We start from the raw sequence: 11,079 nt of genomic DNA, 5'->3' as shown, positions 1-11,079 counted from the left end.
TTATAAGAGAAAGGAGAAGGAGATTTGACACATGGAGAGACACAGGGGAGAAGACAGAGGCAGACACTGGACTGATGCAGCTAAAAGCCAAGGAACGTAAAGGAGTCCAGCCACCACTAGGAGCTAGGAGAAAGGCATGAATCAGATCCTCCCTGAGGGCCTCCAAAAAGAACCATCTTACCAACACCTCCAAAATTGTGAGAGAACAAGTTTCTGTTTTTTTAAGCCACCACATTTGTGATAGTTTGTTATGGCAACCAACCCTAGGAAACTAATACACCCTCTCAGAGCTATTCTAAACCTGCTCTGGCTAGAGAGGAAGTGAAAATTCCTTAAATGTCATCTGCTTTGCTGATTTCATGATGCAAACAAGAGTTAATATCTCAAAGGCCCTAATTACACTATAGAGATGAGATCACTTTTAAACTTCAAAGTACAGTCATACACAACTAATTTCCACAGTACACTTGGGTCAAATGGGTAAGTGTCATTAACTGCCCTTCAGAGTGTAACAAATAAGCCCCTTGCCTAATGTCATCAAAGGAATTCTTGACAGAGTGGCTTCAAGACAGACTCCACTTAAAGTAAATACGACAGGAAAGTAAAGCACTCATGGTCAGGAGTGGTACAAAAGGAATTGGAAAGCAGAAGATTTGCTATACAAACATTCTAGAAGGCCTTATTTTCTATATATAAACATATATATGTATAATGTTTATACATTATACATATTTATTTACACATTATTTACACATATTTACACATTACATATATATTTTTATAAAAACTATATAAAATTCATGCTACAATTTTCCTTGAAAGACAAATCTTTAAACCCTGGCTTTTGCTATCATCAACCAATTTCTTGTCACCTGTTGTGAAACAAAAGTTTCCCTGAGAAATTTTAATGACCTGACAGACTTGCACAGGGGTATCTATCCCACACAGTCTTAGAGCCGGTATGTCTCAAGCCATAATTTATAGGAAAGACTTTGGTGCCAAAACGGCAAACAAAACTCTAACATCTAGAACAAGGACATCATAGCAGTATTCTACCCTGCCATAATCAGACCATATTTAGAAAGTCTACATTGTTTACAACATAAAAAATTAAGAATTTATTAACATAAAAAGATCCTATCTGGGAGGAGTGAAGGAATCAAGGCTTTCAAAAGCAGGAATTCTTGAATACTGGGCGTGGGGGGGGGTATAAATCTGGAGAAGGGAAGACTCAGATCAATGAGACATCTATCGCCAAATACTTAAAAAGATGTAATGTGGAAGAGGATTTCACTTGATAGGTAGAAATCACATTTCAGCTTCTTATTAAGAAAAGCTTTGGGGGCGCCTGGGTAGCTCAGTGAGTTAAGCCTCTGCCTTCGGCTCAGATCATGATCTCAGGGCTCAGATCATGATCTCAGGGTCCTGGGATTGAGTCCCGCATCGGGCTCTCCGCTCAGGAGGGAGCCTGCTTCCCCTTCTCTCTCTGCCTGTCTCTCTGCCCACTTGTGATCTCTGTCTGTCAAATAAATAAATAAAATCTTTAAAAAAAAATAAAGTACTTAAAAGAAAACACACAGAACATCCTCAAACCCTCTTTTATTCAGGCAGATATTGACAGGTAAATATTATAACTTTATAGGCTCAGTCTATGTAAAAAATTTTTAAAAAGAAAAAAAAAAAACTTTGGCCAAGACAATTCTCCCTATTTTTGGTGGATTTTTGCTTTTGTTTTTGTTTCAGCCAAAAACTTGAAGCCCTGTTCTTACCTGCTCTGCCCTAGGATTGTTAAGTGTCCTGCACCAAACATTACCCAACCTAGGGAGAAATTCCAATAGGCAGTCACTTTTGATACATCTTTAATAAATAGATTTGAGTCTATACCTCCAAATATAGCTATATTCATATTTATGAAACCCTTTATTAGAAGGTCATTCCCTTGGGAACTTAGTAAGAATTTCCTCTTGGGACACCTGGCTGGCTCAGTCAGTAGAGCATGAGACCCTTGGTCTCAGGGTGGTATATTCAAGCCCCATGTTGGGTGTAGAGCTTATATTAAAAAGAATAATAATAATAATCCCCTCTTAATTTGTAAAACACCTCTGAGAAAGATAATTTGTCATCTCACAGCTCAATATCAATGATCAAATAACTGAGGGAAAAGAAAAGAGCATTCATATGGGATTCATGACAAACATTAACTACTTTTACTTATGGTTGCCCTTGCCATTCTTTTTGATGCAAATGTGTATCAAATAATTATATAAATCATAATAACTATCAATGTGAGACTCTGGATTGTTTGCATGTTTTAGCTTATTTAATACATTCCACATTCCTAGGAGGTAAGCATTATTTATTACCATTTTAGATCTGAAGAAACTGAGGATCAGAGGAAAAATAACAAGGTGATTCCTCTTTCCCCATGTATTTTCTGAACACTTTCTGGAGGTCACCACATGGCAATAATCATACTATGATTTTTGGTTCACCTGACTGTCCAAATAGATTATAACCTGCCTAAAGCCAGGAGCCACATCTTATTCCTTCTGCACCCAGAATACCTAATAAGATACTTAAAATGTAGTTGCTTCTCAATAACTGATACTCAAACATTCAAAGTTAGGGGATGGCCGGATGGAAGAAGTAGAAGGGAGGACTAGAGAGGAAAGATGGTTTTAAGTCAACCAATGTTGATGTTTGCTTTTTCCCCCTATGTTCTTTTTTTTTTCTTTTTAAAGATTTTATTTACTTATTTGAGAGAGAGAGAGAAAGAGAGCAAGCAGGGGAAGAGGCAGAGGGGGAGGGAGAGAGAGAGAATCCAACCAGACACCCGGCTGAGTGCACAGCCTGATGCAGTGCTCCATCTTACATGACCAGAGCTGTAACTAAGAGTCAGACACTTAACCAACTGAGTCACCCAGGTGCTCCTCCCCTGTGTTCTTTCTTCAATTTCTTATATTATATATTTCTTATGTTTTTTTGTAGGGGCTAAAAGGCAAACACTCTAAAGAAACTGCCTAGATTTCAGTCTTGGCTCTACTCCATGCTATGTGCAGTTGGGCAAGTAACAACTTTTCTAAACCAGTTTCCTCATCTAAAATGGGGATAAGAGTAGTATCCACCTTTTGTCTTACTGAGAGCAGTAAATGTGATAATGCAAGGAAAGCTTTTAACATGATGCCTAGTCCACTAGGACTATTCTGATAATCAGAGCATCAAGGTCACCTTTCTCCAATAATATCCTTATGCTGCCAAGTTTTTGCTTATTTCCTTTTCTGTAATTAAAGGGCTCTCCTGTCAAGAAAACAAACAAAAAAATTAAAATAAAAACAAACAAAACAAAACAAAAAAAGCAAATCTCCTCATGCAGACTGAAAGTAAATTTAAAGTAAGTAAAGTAGAAAGGATGGAATTTGTGGATGACCAAATTGAGTTTATGCTTCAGGACAGGAAATGCTATTACTTGTGACCACACAGCAGTACTTGCCTCTTGTATTTCCCACCTGTAGGAACTCCTGGGATTGTGAGATCATGACCTGAGCCGAGGCAAACGCTCAACCAACTGAACCACCCCAGCCCCCTCTCTCATTATTTTCTTAATTTAAATTCCTAATACAATAAAAGATGGATATTGAATCCAATAAAATTATTTCAGAATCTAACCATGGTCTAAGCATATGCCTAGAAGAGTAAGCATTAAAAACCGAATCACAAGCATTATGGTCAAAACTCTTCATGGGTCTTCCACACATATGGAACAATTGCACCACCCAAAAAATTGCTGCAACTGTTAGGACACACCAGATGAGATAATCATAGTTTTTAACAGCCAATATGACCAGAGAACTGGCAGTCATAACAGATGCCAGATTCAATGAACCATAACGTCGGGATCAGCTGATCAGCAGTCCTGACCACACCCATAATTAATTTTGTTAGTTTATTCTTTACATAATCAAAGTAGTTAATAAATCACTACTTGCTCTGATGCAATTTAGCATTTGGTTTGTTCCACAAATCCTCAGAATCTTGATCATTTCTAGTTTACGGTTCCCTAAGCACGCTAGACCATGTGAATCAACACTGATACCACGCATATGGCAGCTTCTTGCTCGGCCAGTAATACAAGAATGGAGGCAAAGTGTGTTAGGACTCTTATATTAAACCTCTCTTAGATTTACCTCCAGTGCCTCAAAGATTTACCAAAACAGTAATAGCTACTCAAAAGAGATTAGTCCTAATGGTACTGGATGCTAGTTTATCTCAGAAGTTTATTTCATATTTCCAATATGTCCAGGGTCCCTTTGCCACCATAAATTTTAGAGTCATTTATAAGAAACAACATTATATTACTTATTAATACTATTAATTATAGCCACCAATTGACCATTAACATCTTCACTTTTAACTGCTAATAGCCCACATTTCCAGTTTATCATTCTTTATGTCATGTAGAACATTTAGAAAATCAACATGGTAAAAGTTTTAATAGACCAAGCACTGGTTACCTAGTATCACTCTGGTGAGGGAAGATCATGAAAGGAATACAAATATTTTGAACCTAGTCTGCATCATATGTCAACATTATATATATGTATTTTTTCCATATCACCAGAAATATGGTTTTCCATATTATCATGCTTAACTATAAAACTCTTTCCTAAGCCAAATCATACTCTTTGGCCCCTTCGTTATTTTTGAAAATTACAAGTTGATTCTGTATATGAAATAATGAAGAACAAACAGAGTCTGACTGGTGAAGTGATACTGATGACCCAAATGGTCTTTACTATTATTTGTTGCCTCAGTCACTTGTATACAAACCTGAAGAGAGAATATCTCTGGGTGTTAGAATAGTCAGGTAGGAAATACTAACTAGTCGATAAATGATAGTCACTAGAAGTAATGCAGTAAATATGCATCTTGGAATTGTCTCTCTGGGTTCTTCAGCTCCCCTATAACACATAAAAGAGCAAAATCACAATGAGTAAAATTATGTCTTGAGTTTATCTTTAAAACTGCTTTATGCATTAATTATTGGGCTGAGTTCCTCCAATGTACCCAGGCCACCACCACACTTACTAAAACACATACACACAAACATATTAGTGAACTACTACACGACTATTGCCTTTCTAAGTTCGGTGATAAGAGAAAAGAGGAGAAATTTACTTCATTTTCCTTAGAGATGGTAACATTTCTGAAGAAAGTCACAAGAATGAAAATCAAAACTGATCCCATAGAACCCTGAATGGTTTGGGGCCTACCTGTGTCTTCAGCCTCAGCTGTTTGGTAGAAGGCATTTAGTCTGGGAAGTAGAATATGATAGTGAGCAAAAACAAATAGGGAGATTAACCTCAAGAAGACAGATGCATGAATTAAATGATCACATAAATAAAAGCGATAATAGTGACTGTGGTAAATATCCCTATGGTAAATAATGTGGTAAATATTAAAAGAGGTAAAGGTCTTTGAGAATATATTATACAATAATTTGATGATCTAGCTGTGTCATACACCCACGGGTTTTTCTTCAGTTTCTCAAAAGCGTCATGGCCCCTGTACCCATTCTCTCATGCGGAATGTTCTTTGCTTTCCTAGTTGCTGAGCTGACACTTACTCTTCCTTCAGATCTTGGTAACATCGTAACTTCTCCTGGGAACATAAGAGAGGAAGCTCCCCTTGGCTAGCAAAACCATCATAGCATACATTTTCATAGCATATATGAAAAGAGTAAAAGAATCAGTCATAAATTCTCTTCTCCTGTAGGCTCTTTGCCTTCCCTTAATGTCACTATTAAGTGCAAAAAAAGAAAAGAGTTCATGATTTAGCATCATAGGTAATGGATTTTCTAAGATAGTCTTATTCTCAAATATTGTCCCATTTGTCACTCTGTTTTCCCCAGTTTTGCCATTCTGTAAAAATTATCCCTGACATAAAGAATTGAACATTATTATCATGTGTATATAATGTGACCCTGTGCCCTGGCTACTGATAATTGAACTGTGTAGACCTCTGACTCACTGAAAGCCAATCACTGCCAGTATACAAGAAGATTCCTCTTAGGAATTTGAACCAGGGGCGCCTGGGTGGCTCAGTGGGTTAAAGCCTCTGCCTTTCACACAGGTCATGATCCCAGGGTCCTGGGATTGAGCCCCACATCTGGCTCTCTGCTCAGCAGGGAGCCTGCTTCCCCCTCTCACTGTCTCTGCCTGCCTCTCTGCCTACTTGTGATCTCTATCTGTCAAATAAATAAATAAAATCTTTTTTAAAAATTTTAAAAAATTTAAAAAAAAAGAATTTGAACCAAATGTCAACAACACCGAGAGAGAAGACAAAAGCAACATAACATAGCAAAAAAGAAAGGTGACTGATAAATCTAGTTTTTAAGTCATAGAGCTTCCCTAACTCCTATTGCTCCTGAAGATTAGTTGCTCAGGTATTCCTTGAAATACAGCATTATTCTTCCAGCAAGATCTTTTATTGTTTAAACCAATGCGTGTGGGTTTCTATTACTTACAGACTAATCTCCCTGACTAATAAATATCTGTGCTTTGATATATGTCAAATCTGTTTTATCTGCATCTGCCCACAGGTAGGATGCACTACCCATGGTGTACACTAATATGAGCTGATTAAGCACTTAAAGAGCAAGAAATTTCAGTGTTCTCAGCTAAATGATGTCTGAAGCATTTGGTAGTGGGCTTCTGGACAATTTATTGACTATTAAGGTTTCAGTTTTTTTACCTGTATATGGGGAGAACAGAAAATATGACAATAAAATGCCAATCAAATGTCTAGCACTTAATAAGTTATTAACGACTATGGTTATTAGTCAAAGGTTTTGAACAAGGAAAAGGCAACTTTTAGGATTAACTACACTTTCCTCTGGGCTTTTTACTATTTCTTATTATGTATTAGATTTACAGAGAGTATGGAATGTAATATAACATAACATAGCATAACATAATTCAAGTTTTTAATAGCCAGACAGTGAATATCCTTGGTCTTGAACTTAGAAGATAGATGTTCCTACAAGATGCTAAGTCAGCTGCCTACATATCACCATTTTACAGGTAAAAGTGTTACTTGGAACTTCACTGTACTTAAAGTTTATTAAGTAAATTAACAATCCTCGAATACTGAAATCCCTCCAGCTTTTGTTTGCTGCCAACCACTTGTAAAGAGTTCTACAATAGTTTATAGGTTAGTAAATTTTGTGAATCTATTTTCAGCAGAGAAGAATTATCTAGCAGTGAAACATCTCTGGCAATGGAACAAGATGAATAAAACAGAAGCCAGAGACATCTCTTCTAGCCTTATAAGAGAGAGTGATGAAGTAAGAGAGAGAAAGAGAGAGAGGGAAAGTCAAGCTAATTATGCTAGCCTCTCAAATTGCAGTGGCACATTTAATCACAAACTGCTTAGAAGAGTATCTCATCTCATGGTGTTCTTATCACAGTGCTTCACTGTTTAACTCAATGCGGACTTTCTTCTCATGTCCAGAGTTCACCAATGAATCCTTACTTAGTGAAATGGCTTCTACTCAGTCCTCACACTCCTCAACTTTTGAAGCCCTTTGCCATGTTGATTATACCCTCTTTTTTGGAACATAGAATGATTTTCTTTTGTAATTCTCTCAGCCTCCTCTGGTTTCTTCATTGCAACTGCTTTCTCCACCTACCCCCTTAAAGTTGCCTTCTCCAGTCTCCAACCCTATGCCATTTTATTCTACTTCTTTCTATATACTTGCCTTAATAATCCTATCTATAAACCAACTCACCAGATGGAAACCATTTTGCAACCACCCAAGGTTACATGCTGTGTCCTGCCGCATTTCTGGTCTCCACAGGCTTCACTCATAGTATTTTACTTCTGGAATTTTTTTATTTAAGATTGTCTTTATTGGGGCCTGGGTGGCTCAGTGGGTTAAGCCGCTGCCTTCGGCTCAGGTCATGATCTCGGGGTCCTGGGATCGAGTCCCGCATCGGGCTCTCTGCTCGGCAGGGAGCCTGCTTCCTTCTCTCTCTCTCTCTCTACCTGCCTCTCTATCTACTTGTGATCTCTCTGTCAAATAAATAAATAAAAAAAAATCTTAAAAAAAAAAAAAGATTGTCTTTATTTATTTAACAAAGAGACAGAGCACATGGAGGGGGAGCATCAGGCAGAGGGAGAAGCTGTCTCCCGGCTGGCTGAGCAGGGAGCCCGATGCCGAGGCTGGAGCCCAGGACCCTGGAATCTTGACCTGAGCAGGAGACAGATGCTTAACCAAATGAGCCATCAGGCTCCTGCTGCTGGAATTTTTTGAGCTCAGTGAAAGTTGCCACCTTTTGATAACACAACAAAGGTGTTCTTATCTTCTGAATTCTCACTGTAATCACATTGTTCTCTTATTACCACTTACTAAATTCTATAATGCCATTGTTTGTAAGCACAGAATTATACTGATTTTAAATCATAATGATCATTTTTTACATGAAGGAGGAAAAAACAAAAAGTAAGTCCAGTCCAGAGAGGTGACGAAACTTGCCACAGCTCATTAAGTGGCAGAGGTCAGACCAAAATTTAGATTTTGCCTTTTCCATTAGACTAATAGCCTCTTTAGGGTAAAGAATATATCTTACTCACCTTAAGGAACTACTGCAGGGTTTCAAAAAATACTCAGTGTTTAAAAAAATATTTGCTGACCAAATTATTTAATACATAAGCAACACATCAGTGATTTAATGGGGTCTTATGATTAAAAGAAATATGTGCTTAAGACTAGAACCTACTTCATGTTGAAATGTCAAGGAAAAGAACTGGTAAAAAGGTTGAAGTTAAAAAAATGAATTAAAAAAAATAGGGAATTTCCCTGAGGATGTGAGAGGGAAAGAAGAGGGTTCAAAGGAAGAGACTGATTTTAAAAATGAAGAGAGAAATCTTTTGTCTTGACATTGAAGGGAAGAGTGTTAAATCCAGCCTCTGAGCAATTATATTTATGTTTCTTTTCTCTTTAAAAGTGCTTCAGAGCATAAGTGTGTCACACCCACTCACAACACAAACAAAGTCTGGCATTGGATCACTCCTGAGGAACATGTCCTCAACCCCAGAATTCATCCATTAACAGAAAGGGAACTAGATTAACATGGAGATCCCATAAATGTAGGCCCAGAAAAGAAAGCTGAAAAGAAGTCATTCAATAAAACAAGCATTTTTGAATGAATGGGGGAAAACATTAAGATTGGGTGATAAGTGCAAGACTGCCATATTCTGACTCAATTTGGAAAGTACGAAAGAAGAATAAACACTGAATCATCATGTATTTAAAATAAAATTCAAAATATATTTTAAAAAGATGTACATTTCACATTGCATGCAGTAAGTCATGACTTGAGATTTTCTTTCTCAATGAATTGGTAATTACCTGCTATAAATGTAAAACATCCTCTGCCTGAAAACGCAAAATATCTTTGGAAAACAGTGTCTGTAAACTGGAAGGCTTCTGGAAACTTAGTATCAAAAGAGTTCTGAAAGCTTTCTACATTCTCTTCCTTCCTTTCTTCAGCAGTACCACTCCGCTTAAGGAAATAAGACTGAGTAGGGCCATTTTCAGACTAGGCTGTCTGTCTGAAGCCAAGTCACCTCTTTCACACCTCAACAATTCAGAATCCCCACAGTCCACAATATGGCTAGTGCCAGACATTTCTTTGGTAGCTTTAGAACAGAGCAGCTAGGATAAAAAGGCTCAGTGCTATAGTTAGTGAGGAGTAGGGCTGGCACCTAACCCTGTCCCCAGAAACAAAGCTGTCCAGAGATTCAGAAGAGAGATCAAGTTGTCAGAACATCTTTTGAGAAAATATTGAGCTCCTCAGTGTGGGAAGGTTATACCCATCCCTGTTGAGCAGAAAGTGGTCATCATGGAAAACAGGGCACAGGCAGCCTAAATACACAAAGAAAACCCCACATTTATGCAAGAGTACTTCAGTGCCTCTTTGGGGGGGGGGTCACAAAAAGTCCTGTACCAATGATATTAATGACTAAAAACCTTGTGTTCCCACAATATCCAAGCATTCTCTTGAGTTGTATCTTCTTCCTTTTATCCATTGTAATTAAAATATTTTAAAAATATATAAATCATAATTTCTAAATTTTTCTGCCTATATTGCTGAAAAGGATGTTCATAGATTCTCTGAAATAAAACAGTGTTGTCCTTTTTGCTCCATATTGTTAAATACAGCCTATTTTCAATCGTTAACAAAATGTACGTGATGCATCCAAGTAAAATAGTGTAAAGTTGATTGGAAGGGTTCAGTTTAACTTGTTTCTAATTATTATCAAAATAATACATTCAGATGGGAAAAAGGAATTTCAAAAAACAGGGTATTACAACAAAACAGGAGTTTCTTACTCTATTTCACTCTTTCCCAAACACATTCTAGTTCTTTTCTCTGGGGATAAACCATTTATGTATGGTATTAGTTCTTCTTGGTAGTTGCCTCCATAACTCTGAATAATATGAAAAGGTTTTTTTTTTTTATTCACAAATATCTCAACTTTGGAAAGAGTCTATTAACTTACTCCCATAAACACTGAGGAATCAACTCACTTACTTTCCTCTTACTTAAACTACTTCTTCCTCCCATTTTTTATCATCAGGCTCTTAAGAAACAAAGTATTCACCCTTCATCAGGCTCATGGAAGTCAATTAAAAAGGTAGGAGAGTGAAATTTCTTGCAACATAAGACTGACCCTTAACCGGCCATCATTCTGATAGCCTGGATCACATGCAGAAAGATGTGAACCTGAAGTGCAGGAGAAAGCACGGACAGAGGGAAGGAAGTTTGTGAACATCTGAGCAAGGCCTCGGCCTTAGTAGCTCTTATACACATTGATTTTATAATGCAAAGCTTTGCTCTGAGGATATCCAAAACCTTAAAAGCTTGGGACACACCACCAGTCTCAGAAGTAAATTATTTTCAAGTTATCCTTTAAGAATGAATGAAAACAAAATTGTTTATGTTTTCATTCTGGTTATGGCTATTTCCTGGCAGACTGCATCCAAGAAAATCCACTAAAAATATTGTATAGATCTCA

At 37.3% G+C, this 11,079-nt stretch overlaps 1 pseudogene; it reads right to left on the bottom strand.

Annotated features, from left to right (window-relative positions):
• Positions 1–3,184: 3,184 nt before the first annotated feature.
• On the bottom strand, positions 3,185–10,089 carry LOC123943770 (annotated as a pseudogene).
• Between the last annotated feature and the right edge of the window lie 990 nt (positions 10,090–11,079).

Source organism: Meles meles, chromosome 1, assembly GCF_922984935.1.
Source record: "Meles meles chromosome 1, mMelMel3.1 paternal haplotype, whole genome shotgun sequence".
Taxonomy (NCBI): Eukaryota; Metazoa; Chordata; class Mammalia; order Carnivora; family Mustelidae; genus Meles; species Meles meles.
This window is presented reverse-complemented; position numbering and strand designations above follow the sequence as displayed.